At 34.4% G+C, this 27,797-nt stretch overlaps 1 non-coding gene across 1 annotated transcript; it reads right to left on the reverse strand.

The window, feature by feature from the left end:
* Window positions 1-19,834: 19,834 nt before the first annotated feature.
* LOC121219775 (small nucleolar RNA R71) lies at window positions 19,835-19,940 on the reverse strand. The gene has a single exon (XR_005916666.1). It is a non-coding gene; the product is annotated as a small nucleolar RNA R71 (small nucleolar RNA).
* Between the last annotated feature and the right edge of the window lie 7,857 nt (window positions 19,941-27,797).

Consider the following 27,797-nt stretch of genomic DNA (forward strand, 5'->3'; position numbering starts at 1 on the left):
AAAGAAACCGTGTAAGCAAAGGAATTTCCGATAATGAGATATTTAAAGTTGTGCGAGACGGTGTCAGAATGACTCCGAAATCCCCTGTTCGGTTTTTAGAAAATCATTATAAATTGTACAAAAATGGTTATAAGATAAAATTTATATGCTTAGACTCCTTAATGAGTCTAGTTTCAAATTAAATCAAATACAACACATTTGAATTCTGTAAAATGAGAAATTTGATTCTTAATGAAGAGTGGTCAGATTAGTCAAACAGTGAAACAGGGGAAACTTTAAGAAAAATCTGGTATTGATTGGCCAAACCTAAAATTCTGGAAATTTTATGGATGGAAGATATATGGGTCTATATTCAGGAAAAATTAACGGAAAGTGATTTGGAGTTTTGTAGCTCCAGTTATAAATAATTTAGTGACTATTGCTCAGGAAAAACAGCTTGTGCTGAATTTGAGATTATGTTGTGAACCTTGATAAACTTGTTTTAGTTGCTCATAAGCTATTGATTAAACCCATACTTGAATTCTAAATCGTGATATTGTAAGTTATGAGTATTCGAATATGAAATGATAGTAAGGCCAAATGGTCGATGTGATGAATGTGAAAGTGTATATGTGTGATAAGGCCAAATGGCCGATGTGATGAATGTGAAAGTGTATATGTGTGATAAGGCCTAATAGCCGATGTGATGAATGTGAAAGTGTATATAGGTGATAAGGCCTAATAGCCGATGTGATGAATGTGAAAGTGTATATAGGTGATAAGGCCAAATGGCCGATGTGATGAATGTGAAAGTGTATATGTGTGATAAGGCCAAATGGCCGATGTGATGAATGTGAAAGTGTATATGTGTGATAAGGCCTAATAGCCGATGTGATGAATGTGAAAGTGTATATAGGTGATAAGGCCTAATAGCCGATGTGATGAATGTGAAAGTGTATATATGTGATAAGGCCTAATAGCCGATGTGATGAATGTGAAAGTGTATATAGGTGATAAGGCCTAATAGCCGATGTGATGAATGTGAAAGTGTATATATGTAATAAGGCCTAATGGCCGATGTGATGAATGTGAAAGTGTATATATGTGATAAGGCCTAATGGCCGATGTGTGAATGTGAAAGTGTATATATGTGACAGGGCCGAGTGGCCAACGTGATGGATGTGAAAGTGCATAAATGTGATAAGTCCCGAAGGGCATTTGTGTCAGTACTATATCCGGGTTAAAACCCCGCAGGCTTTATGCGAGAATATTATCACTGATTAATGTCCTTAAGCTTCGTGCTTGTACTATATCCGAGCTCTAAAGACCCGATGACTACGTGTGGGGATTTTGTCCGGGTAAGACCCGATAACTTCGTGTGGAGATTATGTCCGGGTAAGACTTCGTAATAAGAATTGCTTATAAATATATTTAATGCGAAAGGTTAAACAGGTATGTACTCCAAGTTTATATGTGAGCTTGATTTGCACTAAATCATAAGGTAGTTATGTGATGCATACGAGAGCAATCTATGAGACTATTCCTATGATTATGTGACATCGGATCAGTGTGAGAGGTGATGTGAAATCATACGATATATCTATGTCACATGAGCTCACTTTTATGTGAAAGTTTATCTGCTTATTGTATATGATGAGATGTGCATATTCGGTAAAGGGATGGTATGCCCGAAGGAAGAGTGAAATAAAAATACGAACAACTATGTTATAATTTGATTGTTATCTGTTGACACTGCTTAAAACTTACTAAGCCTTGTAATGCTTACTCCATTTACTCTGTTTCCTCTGTTTTATAGATCTCATTGCGAAGCTACAGGCTCGGGGATCGTCAGCAACTAGTCACACTATCACTATCCACTTTTTGGTACTGCTACGTTTCGGATTGTCTTATGGCATGTATAAAATAGACTAGTGGCGGAAGAATATTTTGGTTAATGTATATAGCCATGCGAAAATGGCTTATATATATTTGAGCATAATGTTATAATCATTTGGTATGGAATGGTTAATCACTATCATAATTTGTGCTATTTATGCTAAAAGAGCTAGTTGAATCATGGAAACTATGAAATAAGTAAAGTCTACCTTAAAGGCAGATGCTGGCAGCAGCAGTGATGTAGATTTGGAAAATCACTAAAAATAGTAGGATTTGAATTAAATAATGAATAAATTATGTAAACGAACCTTGATGAATCTATTTTCATAGTAAAGTAACGAAACGATCATATGGACAGTATGTTAAGAGATATTCAGGTTCTCGTGAGACAGGGCCAGAACGGTTTCTGGATTCCCTGTTCCGACTTTGGAAATTCATTATAAATTAACCAGAGATAATTAGGAGTCATTCCATATATTTATAGATTCCTCTCTGAGTCTAGTTTCTATAGAAACAAACGGCATCAGTATTGAAGCTCTGTGTAGGGAGATATCCAAGTCGTAATGCACAAAGGTCAGTGTAGTCGATCCCTGTAACATGGGAGACTTTGACTAATAAACTGTACTAATTTGCCTGACCAAAAATTCTAGAAAAAATATGTAGATGGGCATATGAGTCTAGTTTCAGGGAAAATTTACGGAACTGGATTTCGAGTTTCAGAACTCAAGATATGATTTTTTAAGCGACTAGTACGCAGACTGGCAGCTTGTCTGGGAAATTTTTTTTTAAGTGGTTTGAAGTCTGTTAACACCTCGTGTTCGACTCCGGCGACGGCCTCGGGTTCGGGGTGTTACATTTGATTGGTATCAGAGCTACGGTTTAGTCGGTTCTAGGACTAACGTAGCACGCGTGAGTCTATTTATACATGCCATAAAGTGATAAAATGATAGTGTGATGATTTTTTTGGCTATTAAAATGTGTTTGCTGTATTGTAATGAATCTTGATCACGATCGAGCTGTAGCAAGCTTCTGACTATGATAATTTGTGATATAACTTCACTTAGATATGCCTAAATTATTAAGTTGATCAGGTACGTATCATGTACTCGTATTTGAATTTCGATTTGGATTGAATTATAAGGGTATAAGTGATGCAATTTTGAAGGAGTGTTATGATATAAATGTGATTTTTGTATGTGGCCATGGAACTGGAAGTTGAATGGTCGATAAGCATGTTGTGTTTGTATTCAAGTAATGTAAATGATATACTAATGTGTATTGCTATATGTGTATATGTATGTAGAGACGAAATCGTCGAATGTAAAAGGGCAGTGAAGCGTATAGAGTGGTTGGTTTTCAGCACTAAGTGTGCGGGCAATAAGTGTTCACGGTTGTGAGATTGGCACTAAGTGTGCAGGCAATAAGTGTTCACGGTTGTGAGATTGGCACTAAGTGTGCGGGCTTGAAATGCATGGCACTAAGTGTGCTAGTTTAAAGTACATGGCACTAAGTGTGCGTGGTTGATTATTAAGCACTATGTGTGCGAACCCACTATATATATATTTTCTATCAATTATTTATATTAAGGGTGCGACCTTCCCGAGTCGATTTCGGACAGCGGAAAGGGGTAAGTTCTTGAGTAATAGAGCTTAAATTATGATTTGATTAGATCATGTTTTAAGCAAATCAAAATCATGCTCTTTGTGTGTGGCTATTGAGCCGAAATTGCAAAAATGATAAGTGTCTTGTGTTTGAGTTTTGCTAATGAAAATGAAATACGAATGTGTCATGAATTATTGTTAAATGTGCATGGTTATTCGAATGATGTCCGGGCTAAGTCCCGAAGGCTTTGTGCTAAGTGACCATATCCGGACTAAGTTCCGAAGAGCATTCGTGCTAGTGATATATCCGTGCTAAATCCCGAAGAGCAATCATGCTGGTGACGTGTATTCGGGCCTTCGTGCCTAGTAGGCTTCGTGCCGGTAATTTGCGCAAAGTTTAAGTATTCATTACTATACGAATTCAAATTTAAATGAGATGATATGTTTAAAAGTGTACATACATGATGTTTATAGACTTGGTTAAGTCATATCAATGTGTATTAACGAATGAATAAGAGCCCTATGTATGTGAATAATTAGAGGCACTGTGTGTGTGCGAATTCCTTTAACCGAGCACTATGAGTGCGAGATCGGTCAGTGGGCACTAAGTGTGTGAAGTGGAATTCATGTAAGACCTCGTTTGGGACGAAGGCATTGATTTGAGATAGTGTGTAAGACCATGTCTGGGACATGGCATCGGCTCGATATGTGAGAATATGTAGGACCATATCTAGGATATGGCATTGTAAGAGCTATATGTGCTATTGCTGAATGGACACTATTTTGTTGATCTTGTTCAAGAAATTATTTTGATTAAGTTTCGACATTTGAAAGTTTGAAAGAATTTTTGATGAATGTTGATAATTTTGGATATACGAGTTATGCGCTAGAATAAATCTCATGCCAGAGTATTATATTAGGCTTTATGCCTATTCGACTGTATACGGGTAACGTTAACTATGATTGAATGTGCTAAATGAACTAAATGTTCAGGTACGTGGAAGTTGACTTTTCTTTTGGAAATGAGTTAAGTTGAATATTGAGATGTGATAAAGTTATAAAGGATATTTATTGGGATGTTTGAGTATATGTGTACTTTTGGTCAGATTACAGCTTATACATGAATGAAAATGTGGGTTACAAATATGTGGGTTGATGGTGTGAATTATACATGTTAATATGTGCTTAATATGTGTTTGAAATGCATTTGTGAATTAAATTAAGTGATTATTGCTTATGAGATCAAGAAAATGAGATATATGTGCATACTTGCAGAAATGTTTATGTATTTGTCTTAGGATAAGAAAATGATTTTACGGATCGATGCGAAATCAGTAATGAATTACAATTGCTATCGATGAGCTAATGTTTATATGGATATAATTCAATAAGAGGACGTTATCCTAAACTATGCATCGGTAGAAATTTTCGGGGACGAAAATTTCTTGAGTGGGGGAGAGTTGTGACAGCCCAAAATTGACCCTAGTCGGGAAGTGGTTTCGGGACCACAAAACCGAGTCATACTAATAATTAGCCATCATATTTGATGCTTATTATATGTATATATGCATGTGTGAAAATTTCATGCTTGAATTTTGTTAATTGTAAGTGAATTTTATTAAATAGGACTTATGTGAGAAAATTTAGAAATGTGCTAGGCAAATGTGAAGTGGCCTATTAATGCATGTTATGAAAATGATGGGTTTGCATGTCAAATTACCCAAATTTGAGCTAGTGGCTGGCCATGCTATGGGTGGAAACATGTTGGGAACATGTTGGCTTAGTGTGTTATGTTAGAAAGAATAAATAAAAGGGTTAGTAATTAAGTAATGAAAAGGGAGGGGTGATGAAAACAAAGTTGTCTCATCCATCCCCCCCTCCATTTTGCCGTAACTAGACAAAGAAAAGAAAAAAAAGAAAGGGTGTTCATCCTTTAACACCTTGGCTGAAAATTTGAAGGAGGAAGGAAGAAGAAAGGTTGAAGAGATTCGGCCATGCATGTAACTAGGCTAAGGTATGTTTGATGATGTTCCATGAGATGCATGCATGTTTTAGTTGTTAGTTTGAGTTCTACCTAGCCCATGGTCTAAATCTTGCTATGTGATGGAGATGATATTCGGCCATGGGTGTTGTCTTTCTTGGTTGGTGTTTTGATGTTGTGGTGATGAGGCATGAAGATGATTGAGCTTGAGTGTTTAATAAAAAGGTTTGGATGTGAGAGTGTGTGAGGAGTAGAAATGAGGGGTCTTAGCAACTTCATGAAGGTTCGGCCATGGTGCTTCAATATTGCACTTGTGTTTAACCCTAGGATTAATTAGTTATATGGTTAGTATGGGTATGGGTGACCGAATATGAGAGCATGAATAGATGGAGAGTTTGGTGAATTGATATGTGGTAAATGTCAAGTGTTAAATGAAATGGAAATGATAGATTAATGTTGCACATTCGGCTATAGTTAGGCATGTTGATGATCTTATCTTGACTTAGATAATTAGGCATAAAAGGGTGGTAATGAGGTTGAGGTTGTTGAATGGTTAGTTGGGTAACAAATGAAGCATTCGGCCATCACTTGGGAGCTTATGTGATGTTGAGTTTAAAATTAGCAAAGGTGATTACCGAATGTCCAAGTATGCATATGCATGTGTGATTAGATTATTGATAGTATGGTAATTGCATGAGGTTATTAGCCGAATAGCTAAGAACATAAAGTAGCAAGATGAAAATTTTACCATGTCGTTTCGTATGTCATAAAATCATTAAAATGTGGATACCAATATATGTAGCAAAGCGGTTAAATGAGTTAATTTATTTGTTTAAGCTCAAGACTCTAAAGGAGAGGCGTCCAACAAGGGAAAATCGAAGGTCATCGAATAGCCGCCGAAATTGTTCGACCACATCCGAGGTAAGTTTTAAGCGATTAAACGTTAAGTAAATTCAATTATAATAGGACATGATGAGTTGATTTAATAAGATATGATGTGGCCATGATATGTTCTAAGCTCAAATGGTAAGTTCTTAAGTGTTTGAGCTTGGGAATTCAAGGGTAATTTGAAATAGTCTGCTTAGAACAGCAGCAGTAATGTGACTTTAGAAAATCACCATAAATTTATGGATTTGAATTAGAGGCTGAATGAGACATGAAATTAAAGATTAATGAGTCTAGTTTCTTATAAAAGAAACCGTGTAAGCAAAGGAATTTCCGATAATGAGATATTTAAAGTTGTGTGAGACAGTGTCAGAATGACTCCGAAATCCCCTGTTCGGTTTTTAGAAAATCATTATAAATTGTACAAAAATGGTTATAAGATAAAATTTATATGCTTAGATTCCTTAATGAGTCTAGTTTCAAATGAAATCAAATACAACACATTTGAATTCTGTAAAATGAGAAATTTGATTCTTAGTGAAGAGTGGTCAGATTAGTCAAACAGTGAAACAGGGGAAACTTTAAGAAAAATCTGGTATTGATTGGCCAAACCTAAAATTCTGGAAATTTTATGGATGGAAGATATACGAGTCTATATTCAGGAAAAATTAACGGAAAGTGATTTGGAGTTTTGTAGCTCCAGTTATGAGTATTCGAATATGAAATGACAGTAAGGCCAAATGGTCGATGTGATGAATGTGAAAGTGTATATGTGTGATAAGGCCAAATGGCCGATGTGATGAATGTGAAAGTGTATATGTGTGATAAGGCCTAATAGCCGATGTGATGAATGTGAAAGTGTATATAGGTGATAAGGCCTAATAGCCGATGTGATGAATGTGAAAGTGTATATGTGTGATAAGGCCAAATGGCCGATGTGATGAATGTGAAAGTGTATATGTGTGATAAGGCCTAATAGCCGATGTGATGAATGTGAAAGTGTGTATAGGTGATAAGGCCTAATAGCCGATGTGATGAATGTGAAAGTGTATATATGTGATAAGGCCTAATAGCCGATGTGATGAATGTGAAAGTGTATATAGGTGATAAGGCCTAATCGCCGATGTGATGAATGTGAAAGTGTATATATGTAATAAGGCCTAATGGCCGATGTGATGAATGTGAAAGTGTATATATGTGATAAGGCCTAATGGCCGATGTGTGAATGTGAAAGTGTATATATGTGACAGGGCCGAGTGGCCAACGTGATGGATGTGAAAGTGCATAAATGTGATAAGTCCGAAGGGCATTTGTGTCAGTACTATATCCGGATTAAAACCCCGCAGGCTTTATGTGAGAATATTATCACTGATTAATGTCCTTAAGCTTCGTGCTTGTACTATATCCGAGCTCTAAAGACCTGATGACTACGTGTGGGGATTTTTTCCGGGTAAGACCCGATAACTTCGTGTGGAGATTATGTCCGAGTAAGACTTCGTAATAAGAATTGCTTATAAATATATTCAATGCGAAAGGTTAAACAGGTATGTACTCCAAGTTTATATGTGAGCTTGATTTGCACTAAATCATAAGGTAGTTATGTGATGCATACGAGAGCAATCTATGAGACTATTCCTATGATTATGTGACATCGGATCTGTGTGAGAGGTGATGTGAAATCATACGATATATCTATATCACATGAGCTCACTTTTATGTGAAGTTTATCTGCTTATTGTATATGATGAGATGTGCATATTCGGTAAAGGGATGGTATGCCCGAAGGAAGAGTGAAATAAAATTACGAACAACTATGTTATAATTTGATTGTTATCTGTTGACACTGCTTAAAACTTACTAAGCCTTGTAATGCTTACTCCGTTTACTCTGTTTCCTCTATTTTATAGATCTCATTGCGAAGCTACAGGCTCGGGGATCGTCAGCAACTAGTCACACTATCACTATCCACTGTTTGGTACTGCTACGTTTCGGATTGTCTTATGGCATGTATAAAATAGACTAGTGGCGGAAGAATATTTTGGTTAATGTATATAGCCATGCGAAAATGGCTTATATATATTTGAGCATAATGTTATAATCATTTGGTATGGAATGGTTAATCACTATCATAATTTGTGCTATTTATGCTAAAAGAGCTAGTTGAATCATGGAAACTATGAAATACGTAAAGTCTACCTTAAAGGCAGATGCTGGCAGCAGCAGTGATGTAGATTTGGAAAATCACTAAAAATAGTAGGATTTGAATTAAATAATGAATAAATTATGTAAACGAACCTTGATGAATATATTTTCATAGGAAAGTAATGAAACGATCATATGGACAGTATGTTAAGAGATATTCAGGTTCTCGTGAGACAGGGCCAGAACGGTTTCTGGATTCCCTGTTCCGACTTTGGAAATTCATTATAAATTAACCAGAGATAATTAGGAGTCATTCCATATATTTATAGATTCCTCTCTGAGTCTAGTTTCTATAGAAACAAACGGCATCAGTATTGAAGCTCTGTGCAGGGAGATATCCAAGTCGTAATGCACAAAGGTCAGTGTAGTCGATCCCTGTAACATGGGAGACTTTGACTAATAAACTGTACTAATTGGCCAGACCAAAAATTCTAGAAAAAAATATGTAGATGGGCATATGAGTCTAGTTTCAGGGAAAATTTACGGAACTGGATTTCGAGTTTCAGAACTCAAGATATGATTTTTTAAGTGACTAGTACGCAGACTGGCAGCTTGTCTGGGAAATATTTTTTTAAGTGGTTTGAAGTCTGTTAACACCTCGTGTTCGACTCCGGCGACGGCCTCGGGTTCGGGGTGTTACAGAATTTGACCTTGAAATCCAAGACAGAAAGGGAGTTGAAAATCAAGTAGCTAATCATCTATCGAGGTTGGAATAAAATGAGGTAACTTATTCACTTGTTCCAATCAATGAAAAATTTCCAGATGAACATATCTTTGAGGTAAGTAGAATTCATGAAATTCCTTAGTTTTCTGATTATACGAATTATTTACCTTTCGAAATAACATACCAAAAAATGAAGAAATTCCTTTATAATAGTAGGTATTATTTCTGGGAGGATTCATTTTTCTTTAAACAATGTGCAGATAATATCATCAGGAAGTACGTAGCTGGAAGCGAGATTGACGAGATCCTATACCACTGCCACGTATCTCTGAGTGGGGAACACTTTGGTGGTTCCCGCACTGCAAAAATTATCTTACAAGCTAGATTTTTCAGGCCTACGGTGTCTAAGGATGCATATGCATATGGGAAAAATTATGATAGATGGTAGAGGACCGACAACATATCAAGAAGAAACGAGATACCCTTGACAAACATTCTAGAGGTAGAACTATTTGACGTATGGAGCATTGATTTTTTAGGCCTGTTTCCTTCTTTTTATGGTAACATGTATATCTTAGTAGATGTGTATTATGTATCCAAGTGGGTTGAAGCTGAGGGATATCTAATGAATGATGCTAAAGTTGTCATGCGATTCTTACATAAGCACGTGTTTACACTGTTTGGGACTCCGAGAGCTATAATTAGCGATGAAGGATCTCACTTTGTAAACATATGGCTTAAGTGGTTGCTTAACAAGTATGACGTGAAACACAAAATTGCCACTACCTATCGTCCATAGTCAAATGGGCAGGTTGAATAAGTAAACTGTAAGATCAAACGAATCCTTAAGAGGGAGGTGCGCCCTAATAGAAAAGATTGGTCTCGAAAGCTCGATGATGCTCTATGGGCCTACCGAACAACATTTAAGACACCGTTAGGAATGACTCCTTACCGGTTAGTCTTTGGAAAAGCATGTCATTTGCAGCTTGAGTTGGAAAATAAAGCTCACTGGGCTTTGAAACAATTAAATTTGGACCTAAAGTAAGATGGTGAGAGAAGAATGTTATATCTTGACGAGTTGGAGGAGTTTAGGTTATTTTCATACGAGAAGGTCAAGATGTATAAATAAAAGACTAAGATATGGCACGACAACCATATACATCCTCATGAATTCAAAGAAGGTCAAAAAGTTTAGTTGTTTAATTCGAGGCTAAGGTTATTTCCTGGGAAGCTTAAATCTTGATGGACTGGACCTTACATCATCCAAAAAGTGTATCCATATGGAGCAGTAGAATTACACGACAATAGGAGAGGTACATTTAAAGATAATGATTAACGTCTCAATCACTATTGGGATGGTGAAGTTGAGCGAGTTGAAACCTCGTTCAATTTTAAAAAAACCTTAATTTTTCTTATTTTTATTTTTAATAAATGTCATATTTAGAAACTAATTTTCTTGAATTATTACATTAAATTAATTTTTTCTAAGGAGATTGGAACTTAAGCAGGACTATTTGTGACCCCTTTAACCTTTCGTAAGAATTTAATTTGATGTAATTTTTAGAGAATAAAATTTTCTAAGTAGCCTAAAAAGAATTTTTATTTTCAATTTTAATTTAATTTCTTTATGTTTAATAAGAGGGTCGAATTGGCCCAAGTACCAATCAGTTTATTTTTTTATGATCAGTTTAATTCTTAAGTACAGTTTGGGCTCGAGGCCGGGAACAATGAAGAGGAGGAAATTACCCACCTATTTTCATCTAATGGGTCCCTCAAAACCCTAAATTTGTCGCCCCTTTTTCTTCCCTCCATGCCTTGTCGCCCAAGTAACCCACTTTTAGATAAAACTTTGCTACAAATTTACCCTAATCTACTACTATATCAACCCCTCTTTACCATCATATATTTCACACCATTCAAGCAATTAGCTTCAACCCAAGCCACCTACTTTCTTTCTTTGTCGTCAGCCTCAAATCCTGAAAGTTCTCCCCAAATTTCCATTTCTGTAGCAAAACCCTCCTATTGTTGCTGCAAACCTTTCGTCGAGGCAATCTTATTGCTGCAGCAATCGTCGCAACTCACCCTCTTTTTTTTCCGAAAATCTCTTCTCGCCATACCATTTTGGTACTGCAAACCCTAGTCACCTTAAAACCTTGTCGATTTCTTCTTCTCTCCTTGCTAAAATTTTCCTCTTTTTTTTTTGGAAAAATCACCATGTCTTGCAAAAGAACTAGATCTTCTAAAACTTATTCTAAAAATCCAATTGTGATTCAAGATGAGGAAGCGAGGGAAATATTTGATTCCATCTTCAAAAATCAACCCACAATACCGAAAAAAGGTTTCAATTTGGACAAGATGATTATGCTGTTGTCAATTCAAAAAACAATTGATGCCTTAAATTGGAATCCATTATGTGATGCACAATCAATGTCTGAAAAGGAATTAGTGCGAGAGTTATATGTCAATTTGACCACATCAGATGCTAACAAAGTTCTTGTTCGCAAAAAAGAACGTACCCCTTAGTTCTAAGTCCATTAATGATTTGCTTAACTTACCTGATATTTAAGAAGATGAGTACTTTGCCATGATGACGAATATCAATTGAGATTTTCTTTAACAAGTACTGAATGTTGTCATAAATTCGGATCCTGAAAGATAATAAGAAAGTATGGTAGTCATTCTTTTCGAAAGGAGTATTTAAACCCAGTGGCTAAGGTATGGTTCTACTTTGTTTGACATAGCTTCATGCCTATCTCACATAGTTCCACCATCTCGATCGAATGAATGCTTTTGTTATATACAATTATGATAGAGAGGTCTATCAATTTTGGGAAAATTATTCTCAAGGAAATTCAAGATTGTGGTAGGAAAAAGGCAGGAAGTGTCTATTTTCCATCATTTATTACTTTACTTTGCTTGAGGGCCTAAGTTAAATCAAAAGCAAACTTGAAGGGCCATTATGTTCAAGGTTGCATAACAAGACATGATCTTGAGAGGTTAGTGGAGAGTGTTGAACTATTGAACTAGATTTAGCCAAGTGAATCGAACGAACTAGAATATGATGAGTCATCAACCAAATCTGAACTGGAAGTTGACTTGGTAAATGAAATAGGAGTAGCAGAATCTAAAAAGGAACCAAACAAACCTGAACTGAGGATGGAACCATTTATTGCTGAACCAATAGAGCCAAGTGTTAACCCTGAGTTGACCATTCCAATGCCTACTTCTTCGAACACTTTGAAGAAATCAAAATTTTTAGTTGTGATGGATATGTGGAAATTCATGCATAACCAATAACAAACTTATTGGAGATATGCAAAAACTAGAGATGATTCTGTATGAAATACTTTTAAGAATATCTCTAACTATTTTGTTCTTGCATTTCCAGATCATATCTTCGAATCATGGTAAGAAAAACTTGTGGAATCTAGTGAGACCAAGAAGGCAAAGGAAAAAGACATGGAAGATGACACGAATTGAAAGGGGGAAATTTCAAATATGAATAAGTTAAGTTCAAAACCTTTTCTATAAAAAAAAGCAAGGTAATGTGGTAATGTGAATGAACATGTCTAGGATTGGATTTTTAAAAAAGAATTGGTACTTAAGCAGTCTTCATGACTCAGCTCTCTTTTCTTGCTATCCTACCTGGTGTTCAGGTCTCATTCATTACTTTGTTTACACAATGAGGAAATTACTTCTTCTTAAGGGGGGGCAGGGTAATATTTGTATCAATTTTAATTTTTCTTAAGTATGTTTCAATGTTTACACATAAGTATGCTAAAATAAAATGATGTTTAGAGAAAATTTTTGTTCATAAGTTAGCTCAAATACAAGTATGATTTCTGATTTTATCTGAGTTTTTTTATGTTATCTCAAGTTATATAATGCCTGTGTTTCTTAGGTCTTATGTAGTCTTTGCCATGAAAATTTAATTTCCTTAGAAATAGACATGAATGAAGGTTTAAGTCTTTAAAATTGATATAGTAACTTTCTTGAGGCGAAATCCTATGAGGCATAAGAATCTAAACATGATTTAGGCACATTTGCTTTAGATCGTTTGAGATTTTCAAGCCTACCATATGAATCTAACCCTTGAAACCTTAGTTTGAGTCTTCAAGCCTATTTTATTGCTATTCACCTACATTATAAGCCATATTACCATCTTTTTAAGTTACCAATCTTAATTATACTTGTATTAGTGATTGAAATTTGAGGAAAAAATCAAAAAGATGTACTTGTTGTTCATTCTGATTCTAAAAACAAGAAGAGAAACATATCTATTCAAATGTCGAGTAAAAGAGTAAAATAAATACTCTTAGAAGGAAGGATGTACCTAAAAAAGATCCAAGACAAAGTTAGGGTTAACATTATTGAACCTAAAAATTCACATCTATTTATCCCTACCTTGAGCCTAGCCCCATTACAACCTTATAAAAGACTAATTGATTTTGATAATTATGCCGACTACATTAGTGGAAAGGAATTGCTAAGTTCAAAATATAAGGACTACTAATTAAACCTTGTGATTGTTTTGTCTAATTGGTAAATAAACTTTGATTAAATGGTGAATGTTATATATGACCTTGCAAAGCATGAACTCTATGACTTATGTTAGCATTTTGTCGTACTTCGTATAAAATTTTGAAATAATGGTAGCATATAAGTGACTTATCAAAAAAAAGAGTTTGTGAGCATGACTTTGTTGATATATGTTTATGTGAAAAAATTTTATTCTACTTAAACTTATTGCAAGATTGCCTTATCTAAATTTTAGCTTTGCATTACTCAAGACGAGCAATGGATTAAGTTTGGAGTGTGTAAACTCTAAGTTATATACGTTTTTTTAGTTGTTTATGGAACCTTTTTACTTGAAAATTATGTTAATCCCAAATATTTGTTATTAAATTGGGTAAATTTTGTCTACATTGAGATAATAAACATGATATAGTAACGTATGCAATTTTATGCTTTTATGTATTAAATTTTTTCATAATTTAATTATTTCATGTAACATAGTAATTTCCTTTATTTAATTGTTGCAGTGGGACCATGGAATTAATAAGTTAATAATCTTATTTTAATTATACATGGACATCAGCTCTATTTCACCTTATTTGGATAACGAAGGCTAGCAAATTGGGTCAAGAGGTCACTTTGATCCAGTTAAGATTTAATTGAAGAACAAGTCTAATAAGTAATTGGGTCATAAAATCGTCCAAGCAAGAGGGAAAGACGCCTAAATCAGCAAGGGCATATGAGTAGCCCAAAATAAGCTTTGGGAGATTTATTCAAAGGTCCTTAAAATTTTAAAATAATTAAAAATCAACTCCCAACAATCACCCAAGAAACCGTCCAACCCTTTCTTGATTCATGCATGAAATCAAGCATGAATCAAGCAACCAACAACCTCCCCTCTCCATAATTCATGGTTGACCAAGCAAAGGAGAAACCTAAGGGATATTCAAGCTATTTTTAGTAAACTCATTAGCCATCCCTCTACTATAAATACCACCCGTTACTCTGTCGCATGTGAAATGATATGCGATGTGCAAGTATACACGTTGAATCAAGTAATAAAGTGATGAGCAAGTATCGTTCCCACGAGCATCGGGTTGAGGCACAAAAGTGGTCAAGTTATTATAATAAAATGCGATTAATGTTAAGGAAAAGTTAATGATAAATATGCAGTGGCAATTAGTAGAGTAATGATGTAAGCAATACGTGGGATTAATGAATAATTGGAAAGGCTATGGCAAAACGAGAGTAGAGATGTAATGGAAATTATGAGAATTATTACGGGAATATTATGTAAATGAAAAAATATATAACTAATAATGAAGTGGCAAATATACTGTGGCAAATAATAAATGATATACGATGTTTACTCGAATAATGCTTCAACAAAATCATACTCAGTTTACTGCTCAAAAGAGTTCTAAAATGGTTTGCTTCTTTCGAGAGCAAAAACCTCAAGTTACCTTGCTCGTGTCTATGGGAATTAATATGGTACCCTACATTGTTTTCCTTTTGTATGAATGTTGTTCTATGTCTAAAGTGTACTACAAGTATCGATCGAGTACTTGCTCATATAATTCATTTTTTATGGGCATGTTGAACATTCATCTACATCTAGGGATTGCACGCATAAAATATAGAAATAAAAAAATTAAATGAAATAGTAAATTGAATAAGATATATGCTTCAACTATTAGAGAAAATAAAAATTTCATCATCTAATCCCAAGCTGATGAGATTTAGCTCATGGGTTGGCACATAAAATTCAAAACCAAAATAACATCCAACACCATTTTCATCATTCAATTCACGGAAGAAAAAAGTAAGACATACAAAAGGCTTCGGGAAGATAGCTTTTGTTTGCCCAGTTCACACTCCAGCAGCACAATCTCCTGCAATGGCTGAGAGGGACTTCTTTTATCTTCGTCTTTTTGTCTCTACTCAGCCGCTACCCTCTATTTTTGCCTAAGAAACTCTTCCTTTTTGTTATTCGTTAAGGGTTTCCTCCTTTGGATTTTTACAGATTTTTCCCTAGGATAAATCCAACAACCCATGTTTATATTCTCCTCTTTTTTAAATTCTTTTTACAACAACATCTTCTCCTCTTTTTAAATTTTTTTCTAGGATAAAAACGAACATCCTAAGATTATTTTCTCCTCTTTTTAGGCAGATTTTTTTGGTACAAGTACAGTTGGGCTGAAAATGGTATGTGTTGAGTGTGACCCGGTCTTCCTGGAATTGAAACGACATTCATGGTGACAAAATGTCCAACCTTTTGCCCAGGTGGAACGATGGAAATGTGCAAGTGTACACAATCGCAACAAGTAATAAAGTAACAAGTAAATATTGAGTTATCATACCCACATGGACTGTGCAAGAAAATATTTATGAAATGCAATTAAAAACACTTTGGTGAAGGGAAAATCTTTTGTTTTGAAAAAGAGTTTAATAAAACTAGATTTTAACTAAGAAAATTAAAAGGTAAAAATTTCAATGCACGATTTCTGATAAACAAGTTTAATCAATATGACATAATTTTATTGGATCAATTACACTTATTAACTTAATATTATTAAAACAATATTCATATTGTTAGGAATAAAATCACGGTAACTTGGCAATTTGTAAACTTAGAGCACATACAGACTTACTAAATTAAAAAATCTCTTGAACATATTATTATGTCAATTCAAACAATTAATCAATTTTAATAAGCAAGTAAAAGATTAAGTGAAGTAACAATATATTCCTACATTGAAACAATTTAATCACAATAATCTTAGAAGTTATGTAAGGCTATTGTACCGGTTAATATCGTCGCTAATTTAACCCTTAGCTATCTTAGAAGATTAAACGTGCACTGATTAAGTATTGTGTCAATTAATTACAATTTCAATACGATTGATAAATAACTCATTAGTTACCTTACAATTGTAGTGAAAGTATAACATAATTATGGTTTTACTTAATCAAACAATATACCTAGACTTATAACAATACAAACATGATTTTAATAATTTAAGTAGACGAAATGAAACCAATCTAATGCTAATTAAATTTAAGTCATGTTAATTAAATTCAGAATAGCAACATAACAAATATTCATAGACATGTTCATAAAAAGAACAATGAAATTTAAAGGATATGAAACTAGAATCAAATCCAATGTTTCTCCAAAGCCAGACTAGTTTTCTCCTCTCCTTCTCCGCTCATTCAGTTCATCCAAGACTTCTATAAGCACTTGAATGCTGCTACCCAAAGTGGTTGAAAGCTCTTTTCCAAGAGGGAAATCGGCAAATGGAAATAGAAGAGAAAAATGGGAGACAAAGGGAGGTCTTGGAAGGGAGAAAGTGAGTAAAAGCGAGAAAGAAGTGTGAATGAGATGTGTGTTGAATGAATAGGTGAATGAGGATTTATAGGTGGGAGAGGCTGCTAAAAATATCAAATAATTAGCAGTCACACACTTCCTTTGGCCGGCCACACATGGAGCAAAGTTTGAATGTTGAAGGGCACAAAAAGTGGAGGGGTTTGAATAGGATTTTAAGGAAACTTAAGGGATGTTTTGCAATTAATTTAATCAGCTAAATAAGCTGATTGGGTCAGCTTATTGGTTCGGTTTTGGGCCTCAAATTTTCTTATTGGATCAGTCTCCAATGCTTAGCACACTTGGCCATTTTCTCATTCAGGTTTTATATTAATTTTTAACCCAATTTAACTTGGATAAAAATTAAATATAAATTATATAAAATGATCATCATTTGGATCGGCCTTCGCTAGAAAAATATTTAATCTTGCCCTTGGTTCACTCGATGCAAAAATTCCTCCGACGGTTCAGGCCTTTTGAGGTGTCCGTCGAGCCAATTTTCACCTTTTGTGCAAAACTATCAAAAATAAGTCAAATTTGTAAAACAAATATTACAAAAATTATTAAAATTCAATATGTTTATAATTTAAGTGAAGATTAATTATTTTATAATTAAAGTATGAATTTCGACAAAATTTACTACGAAACTGCATGAATTAGAGCTCAAAAGGTGCTGAAAAAGTCTATAGATTTTTGTATTTCCACCCGGCAAACCTCCACTTCTTTATTTCTCATTCCTCAACCTGCACCTTCCAAACCACCAAACACATCTCTACCACAAGCAATTAAAAGGACCTAATATTTAAACATAGTCCAAGCTCCTAGTGAAATGGTGAAAATACGAATGAAATGTCTTAAAATGCAACTAAATGTAGCTAAGTACAAGCAATTATCTAAGTCTAAAGGCATGAAATATAAGTCTTTTCAAGAGTTATCATACTTCCAATTCATTCATCCCTCATCATTCAATAATCCCTCAATCCCTCACTTCACATTCTATCATCTTTTCTTTCATCTCCTTTCCCCTCCCTCTCACACTAAACTTCCATTTTCCCCTTCCATTTAGCTAGCAATTCCTTGAGAAAATTCTCTCTTGTTTGGCTACCTTGAGGAGCATTTTGCAAAAGAGCAATTACGAGGATTGGAGGAAGCCACCGTGATTAATTTCCAGAGGATTGTTGAAATTATTCAAATTTTCTTATTCCTTAATCTTTCTTCTTATTCTTGTTGTTCAACATGTTTGCAATTTGCTTTTTTTGTTTTTTCAGTAACGATGATAGCTTAATTTTTTTAGCTATAATGATTACATTAATTCGATGAAGTTCATTTGAGTATGTTTGTAATGTTTTATGCCTTAATCGTTCATGCTTTCAATTAAAATCATGCATGTATTTCATTCATTAAAATGTGATTGAATGCATTAGAAATAGCTTATCAATCCTAGCCAGATGATGATTAAGAGACGCAATAATTGAAAGGTGCTTGCTTAATTTAGATCCTATCCCGATTAATTTAATGGTTCGTAATAACTTAAAAGCACTCTATTACCTTGCATAAATTTTAGATTTATGTGCTTAAATTGTTTCAAACCTAATCCATCCCTATTACTTAGCGTAAACCCTAAGAAACCCTTAGTTAAATATGATCATGGTAATATGCATGTTTTTCTAAGTAAAAGATTCTGAAATGACTTAATACTGGTTTCAAAGTTAATGAAAGATCAAGTTGCCATGGAATGTTTTCTGGAACATTATGAACATGTTGAAAATGAACCGAGTCAAATGTTGTAATTATTCTAGCCTATTCATGTTATTGTTGTTAAAGCTTGTGAATTGGCTCCTAAACCCACCTCATACATTTTAATTATTCATCACACTTAGGTTAATTTGCATTTAGGATTCTTTTGCATCTAGTTATTTATGTTTACATCAATCACTCGAAATCATTGTATTTTCTCACCAATTTGTAATCTTTAATTTTACAATTATTTGATTAAAATATACTTACTTATTACTTAATAACGACTGTGTATACTTGCACAAACCCCAGCGTTACAATTTTTTGGCGCCGTTGTCGGGGATTATTAATTTAATCATTATTTGTGAAATTATTTCTTTCAATTTGGTTTATTTTTATTTAAATAATTTTTTATTCTTTATTCATTATTTTTCATGATTTATTTTCAGGTGTTTATGAGCATAGATCAAATCAATGATCTACTCCCTGTAGACCCTGAAGTCGAGCAGACATTTCAACAAAGAAGATGAGAATACTAGCCCAGTGACAAGCTGTAGAGATGGACCTTGAAAATCAAAATGATGTTCAAGGGAATGGAGCTGTTAATGTTTGTAATCCAATCCTTATTGCTGACGATGAGGATCGAGCTATAAGGAAATACGTTGTGCCACTTTTCAATGTGTTAAATCCAGGAATTAGGAGATTGGAGATTTAGGCACCGCAGTTTGAACTAAAGCCTGTGATGTTTCAAATGCTTCAAACCAGGAGCCAATTTAGTAGAATGCCCACAGAAAATCTACACCTCCACCTTCAACTATTCATGGAGGTGAGCAATTCCTTTAAGATAGTCGGTGTAACTGAAGACAAATTAAGGTTGAAATTGTTTCCATACTTGTATTGAAATCGAGCACGAGCATGGCATAATTCATTGCCCTCACATTCAATTTGAACTTGGCCATAATTAGCTAAACGCTTTCTGGTAAAGTATTTCCCACCTAGTAAAAATGCTAAGTTGTGGAATGAGATCACCACTTTTCAACAATTGGATAATGAATCCTTATACGAGGCATGAGAAAGATTCAAGAAGTTACTTTATAGATGCCCTCACCACAGGATTCCACATTGCATCCAATTGGAGACATTTTATAATGGTCTGAACATACACAAAAGGTTGGTGGTAGATGCTTCTATGAATGGTGCTCTCTTATCAAAGTCTTAAAATGAGGCTTATGAGATCATCGAGATTCAAAGAAGTTATTTCATAGATGCCCTCACCTGTAACAATTACTAGTGCTGACAAATTTACGGTTTTGAGGAACTCGTTGGACAGTAATAGGCGGGTAATTTCCTCCTCTTCACTGTTCTGGGCCTCGAGCCCAAACTGTACTTAAGGATTAAATTGATCTTAACAAAATGAACTGATTAGTACTTAAGCCAATTTGAACCTCTTATTAAACATAAACAAATTAAATTAAGATAAAATTCATTTAAGGCTACTTTGAAAATTTTCTTATTGAAAAATTACATCAAATTAAATTCATAAGGGTCGTTTATAAACTTGAAAATTGGTTTGTCTTTCCCACCTATTGGTCACTTCCCCAAGATTCCATTTGTTCTCAAATCTGGCCAATTGATTTTAAGGTTGCTAATAAGCAATTCAAGCATTTGAGCAGAGAGTGTCTTCTTGCGTTAATGGAATTAGTTACAGTTTGGAATATCTTCCAATACTACTTACTAAACCAAAGTCTCAATGGTCGATGAGATATTGATCGCATCAGCTGGCTAGACAACTACCATATACCTTTTGCTTCAGAGGCTTAGCGAATCGACGGTAAAATTGTCTTGACGCAAATCTTAATTGGACGAATAGGATAACCTCTATTTTACTTCTATAAATTCTGTGGAATGCATTCCTCAAATTGGCTTATCACTCTTCATATTCGTTACTCTTCTTCATCCTCTTCACACGAAGCTAATAATTGCATTGGTGGTGTAGGGTCTAATCTAAAAGCCATACTTTGTTCAATCCAGCACCAAGTATGGACATTAAGGCCATTTTAGAAAAATCTCGTGCTAAAGAGAGAGCTTCAACTATTCCTTCTATGCAACTAGTTACAAGGAAGTACCAAAAGAGGCCTAGAGAAAGTGGAGATTCTCCAGTTGCTAAGGAGAGTGAACCCTCACAGTCAAAGTGGCGTAGACTTAAGAAGGGGTTCCAAAATCCAAAGGTTCCTTCTCCTTTAGTTCCATCGTTTCCTATTGTGCCATCAGTCCCAATGGAACCCGCCCAGACTACCGACTCCCCTACTCAAGACACGGTCCTTCTCATGCTGATATCCCCACAAAAACTTTACCACTGGATCCACATGTTATCCCCACAAATCTTGAACAGTAACCCTCTTCTTCTACTGAGAGTGGTGAATTCTTCCCATGGCGTAGCCTACATGCTTCTGGGTTGTCCTCTATTTCTTTAAGTTCAATCTTCCAGAGCCAAACCAACATGATCCCTCTACAATTAAAAGAGGCTTTCTAATCTTACATTGCATCCAAATCTGATTCATATCCTATCTCGCAGATGGCCAAATCTAACTAGGTTCTATTTGTGGAATATATGTTGTTGTGTGGAACCCTTCAGGAGTTCAACAATAACCATAAGACCAAGATTGCAAGCTTGAAGGAAGTGAGTAAGTCAAAGTTGAAAGTAAGAACAAGATTGTAAGCTTGAGGAGTTATGTTACAATGAGTAGGTTCTTAAACGCAGAGTTGAACGTCTCGACTCATATATCATGGCTTGGTAGCTCAAAGATAAGGGCACAAAGGATAAGTGCAAACTATTGGAGAGAAAGGTTGAGTCATTGGAAAAGGAAGAGTCCTCATTATGGGAATGACTCCAGAACAATAAGCTACACTATGAGGCTAAATTGGATAGTCTTTTCCAATCCAATGATGAAGCCTTTAGAAAATACCAAAACGACACAACCAAGAACTTAACCGAGGCACTAGCAGAGTCAAAGGCTAACTTGGTTTTTCGCAACTAGCAACATAGACTTGAGTCAGGTAGACTTCGACTTCCTAAAAGGAAATTCTACTGATTCATTGGATTTTGATGCTTACAATCCTATAGGAAAAGTGTGGGAAGATTTCCAATCAAAATGGAAACAAATTATTTGTTTCTTCATCCTTAACTCACCCAAAATAGAGGGTGGAAAGAGTCCTAAGAAGCTCAATGACTTGGAGAAAACTCTAAAGGAAGAGGGGCAAATAGAGGAGGTCCTCTTAGAGGGGAAGATTCTCGTTGAATCCACTGAGCATCATACCAAGAGATAGGACTAAATTTCTTTTTATTTGATGTTTCCTTTTTTTTGTCCTCCAAATCATGTAACATTCCTTTTTATTCACATTAATGAATTGATTCCTTACCTTTCTTTTGTCTTTTTATTTCATCATTATTTCCCTTTATTAAACTATTATCAATACATCCATCTCATGATATGAAAATTCTAACATACCTGTGGAACACTACCAGGTTCGGCGTATTATACATATAGGCTTCTTCACCTTTGTGGCCCAAAAACTAAATAAACCGAGCTTTGATACCGAACTTGTAACACCCTCAACCCGATTCGATTTTTTGGATTCGAATCTTGGGCATTACCAACAAATACAGACATAAACTTAGCCTACTTATATGAATTACAATGAATTACAACTTCCTTAATTACAAAAATTTCTAATTTGAATACGTAAACTTGTACAAGAAGTAAATACAACTATAACACATGGCAACTAAAATAAAATGTTATTCGATTTGGAATGCTAATCTATTACAGACACCCCTAGTATGGAATTCTTAGTGACAATTCATACTTTGATTGGGCAGCCAAACTTGCTTTGTATGCATAATAACCCTATATGCCCTTTCCTTTTTCGTACTCCTAGCATCATCCCTCCTAGTGTAGACTCATATTAACTCACATATTATAAAACTCACACCCAAAAAAGTTCATAAGAACTTAGTGAAGAAAAAATCATTTACTTATGTCATTTTTGCATAATTCATCAGCTAATTTATTTTGACGATCTTATCGTTCTAAACCTTAAACTTAATAAATAGCAAATACTCACTCATTTCCTATTCTCGCTTATAGGTCAGATACTATACCTTGCTCAAAACTCATTTCTCCCCCTTGATGCCTTCAATACACCACTGACACTCTTCAATTTGAAGTTTCATTAATCTTTATTAATTTCCTTACCAGAGCTCTATACCATCAAATCATTGTTACTCTACCCAAAATAACTCCCAGCCACCATTTCATCACAATTCCTGAATCATCATGTAATCATATAGCAGTTACCTCCTTAAAATGTCAAATTTGGAATCCTTACTCAAAAAACACCTTTCTAAACTTCTTCAATCTCTATTATTCACAATCAAATTATAGTCTTGTACAATACTTTACCATACTCTATAGAGACACTGTGCCTTACTTATCTTACTTATCACAACTTACGAACCATACTAAACGTGCCAAACAATCTAATATAGAGTCAACCACAAGAATCATTCATATAGGGTACGCCATTGTGAGCCTTACTACGATATGCCACAAGGGCACTATTTTTAGAATTCGCCATGTAAGTCATTCCTTCAGAGTGTGCCACAAGGGCTTATCCCTCAAGTATTTTCCATAAAGGCTATCCTTTCAAGGTTCGCCATAGAGGCTATCCCTTCACAATTCACCACAAAGGCTTTTCTTTTATATTCTGCCACAAAGGCTTTGTTCCTTATTTCGCCACAAAAGTTTTATTTCTGGATGTGTTTACGATATAGATTTTCCTAGACTCTCATTTCGTGAGGTTTGCCCATCATCGTACTGGGACACGCAAAGAACCCCATTGGGTAATCATTGTCCTTTAGTTCCTTTTAAAAGGTGCCATAGCCATGGACTTTTCCTTTCAGAGTTCTTGTTTAAAGTCTGGATGGACCCCTTTAGACTCTATCGCGGTGAACAGACACATACTCATTTAACAAACCTTTTAGGCACTGACACAATCCACATTCATCTTTAAAACCACAACTAAATCTTTATAGGGTACAACAATAGCATACATCTAAGACACACGTATACAACCAAACCTAAACTTCTTAGATTCCATACCATAACATGCATTATATCCTTAGCAATCATTCATATAGTTGCATGACCATCATACTTTTTTTTTCTAGCTTTGGTTTCATCATTCATCAGTTTCTACAAAGATATCTCATATGAACAATATTCATACAAGAGTCAGCTTAAAGACTCACCTGACAATCGCGGATAGCAGTTTGAACTCTAGATCCAACCTTTATCAAGATAGTAAAACAATTGCTACTTATAAAATAAAAGAACACCATTCAAATAACCTTACCATCATCTCAAACCCAGATGAACCCCATACAAAGCCTTACTTCTTCATCGTACTGTTCATGCACTCTTACAGACCTACTCTTTCATAGCATAACATGCAAACTCATAAAACTTACCTTGACATGGTGTAATCACTGTTAAAGTCCAGGATCTCAACTATAGCTTAAAAAAATGTCTTTGTTTCCTCAAGCCTCAAATAACCATATTTTTAAAGGAAGAAAAAGAGAACTTCCCTTTCCCAAACTTGAATATCTATTATTACAATCTAGGTCATTATTGGAACTTGAAAAATGTCACATCATTAATAAAATATCTTATCAAATAGTCTACAGCTTCTGAGAAACCTAATTGAGTATCCCCTTCTCTTTTAACTATCCTAGTTCACATTCAGTTGGTTCCCAACCAGCTTACCATGTAACTTAACTTGCACAATACCATAGTTAATGCCCGCACTATATCTCAGACTTGAACTCATACTCTTGATACTATTTTACTTGGTCGTTGGTCTTATTCCAACTAATATAGCCACTTAACAAGGAACCTTTATTAACTTAATAACATAACTATATATGTTAGCTCTATACACCGATTCTTGGCCTTTCTAAATACCGAACAGACAGAAAACTTCCTTCTGGAAATTGTTTGCATGTTTACCAATTTTTATTATTATGATTGAACTTAAGTTTTTCTTGTATTTAAAAAATTATTTAATTTTTTTTAGCCAAAGATATGAGAGTAGGAAAAAATCAAGTTTGAAAATAATTTTGTTGTACTGCAAAAAATTAAAATTTTGAAAATTAACCTTGTTTTTTTATATTTATAGCAATAAAACTTGAACCAAAATCATACTTGTGTATTCAAATAAGTGGATACTTGATGTTCTCCGGCTTTCTAATTTATCACAATTCGTTGTGGCAAATTAAGGTCTTTTTGATACTAAACGAACATGTTTTATAGTATTTTTATATGTTTTATTTCATTTTTTTTATTAAACTAATATTTATTTGATAATATGTTTCGATATAACAAATTGAAGTGTTTTTGAATAAAAGTTCAAATTGAACAAAATTGCCAAAATAATTTTTAAACTAAAGTCTAAGACACAAAATTTTAAATCTTTACTTTGAATTGTTAGAAAATTCTTAAATCAACTTAAAATGATTTTAACAAAGAAAAAAAATCTTTTAACTTGACAAAATAATTTTCTAAGAAGTCAGAGTATCTCCAAACCAAAAAGTATCTATACCTTTTTGGCAAGTATCAATATTTTTGAAATACGATACCCCTTTGAAAAATAGTACCAAATTCACATTTTTTTCACAACTTCAGCTAAGTATCAATCCAGTATTGATACCTTTTATACGGTATCAATAAAATCTATCTAGTATTGATATTTCAACTTTAACAGTTACTAAATTTAGCATTTATTCTAAAAAATATTGATACCTTGTTATCTAGTATGCGATACTTGTTGTTGCAGGTGAACTAAATGCTCTGGTTTTCAGTTCCCCAACGACTCTATTCATATCTCCAACAACCACAATGATTGGAATTCAATTCATGGGTATAAATACAAGCTTCCAGAGATCCTACAACAAGAAAAAAGCATACTCAAGCAAAAATCATCAATCAAACAACTTTTGGGCCAAATACTTTCATATCTTTCTTTCATACACTTGTGAGCTTTGTTTTCATTCTTTTGCTCAAGTTTCTTTTCATTGTATTTGTGCTAAATTTGTAAACACTTTGATCTTGTAAGGATTATTTCTTTGTTTGCTTCATTGTATCTTTTTGAAAAGGTTTGTGTTCTAAGATTTGGGTAGATATCTTAAGGGATTTGTAAGGTTAAACCTTATCCTTAATGGTTCATCAAATTAGTGAATTTGGGAATATCTTTAGTTGTGGAAATCTAAGGTAGTGGAGTAGGAAATTTGGCCCGAACCACTCTAAATTGAATTCTTCATTGTCTCTATCATTTTCTTAGCAACCACAAATTTTTAAAAGTCATTTCACCCCTTCTTGACAATTTCGTTTTGATCATTTGAGCTAACAATTGGTAGTAGAGCTAGTCTCTAAAAGACAGTCTAACAACCAAGAGAACATCCTCAAGGTAGCTTAAGTTTCGTTTATTCAAACTACACAAGATGACATATTTTTTTGGCTCCATTTTTCTTGGTGAGTCTCAATGCATTTTTAAACCTCCTTACTTCAATGATGTTAATTATTCCCATCAAATTAATAGGATGATGTTATTCATACAAGCCAATGATCTTGTCATATGGAGTATCATCATGGATGGTCCATCAATACCTCTCAAGCAATAATGAGAGCTCTTAGTTCCAAAGAGCAAGAAGGAATACAACAAGGAAGTTAGGAGAAGCATACAACTCAGCGCCAAGGCCATGCACACTTTCTTTTGTGCACTTGTCCGAAAGAATATAGTAGAGTATCATCATGTTCCAATGCCAAGGAAATTTAGGACAAATTAAAAGTCACTCATGAGGGCACTAGTCAAGCCAAGAAGTCTAAATTGAGAATTCTCACAGTCAACTACGACACATTCAAGATGAAGCCCGAAGAAGATATCAAGACTATGTCTGATCAGTTTACAATTATCATCAATGGGCTCAAATCTTATGGGAAAACTTATCCTAATGAAGAAGTTTTGAGAAAGATGCTTCGAAGTTTGCCAAAGTCATGGGAAGCTAAAATGACTGCTATAGAAGAAACAAAGAACTTGGAAACACTCATATTAGATGAGCTTCTTGTTCTTCACTCACTCATGAGATGAGAAATAAGGAAGGGTTGAAGAAGAAGAAAAACTTGAAAAGAAGAAGGTTGGTATTGCCCTCAAATCCATAATAGAAAAAGGTGATTCTAGTGACGATGTGGATGAGGATGAAGAGATGGCAATATTTTCTAGATGATTCAAGAGATTTATGAGATCCAATAGTGGTAAAAAGTTCCAAAAGAAAGAAGGACTCAAACTTGAACCTTCCAAGGAGAAGGAACCAATAATCTGCTACAAATGTAAGAAACTGGGAAACATCAAGTTCGGTTGTCCCCAATGGAAGAAGAATGGGTCAAGCAAACAAAAACTCAAGGCTTATGTTGCTACTTGGAGTGATGAGGATTCATCCAATAATGATGATCAAGAAGTAGCCAATATTGGTCTTATGGCCATTGATGAAACAAAGGTAAATTCTAACACATCTACCTCCAATTCTTATTCTTTTGATGAGTTGCAAGATGCTTATGATGAATTAGGCTTGAAGTTTGAATTAGAGGTTTCAAAATATATAGAAACTATTTCAAAACTAATAGATGAAAATAATTCACTTTCCAAAGTCAAGCATGAACTTGAAAGTAAAATAAATGATATGCAAGATATTATAAATGATTTTGAGAAAAAGAATTGTGACTTGCATAATTTACTTTCTAAAGTTCATGATGATCATCAAAAGCAACTTGAATTACTTAAGCGTGAAAAAGCTCACTCTAAAAAAGTTTTACTAAAAATATTTTTAAGAGGAGAAAGATCAAAACAAAACTTTGTCAA

This window comes from Gossypium hirsutum, chromosome D07, assembly GCF_007990345.1.
Source record: "Gossypium hirsutum isolate 1008001.06 chromosome D07, Gossypium_hirsutum_v2.1, whole genome shotgun sequence".
Lineage (NCBI taxonomy): Eukaryota > Viridiplantae > Streptophyta > Magnoliopsida > Malvales > Malvaceae > Gossypium > Gossypium hirsutum.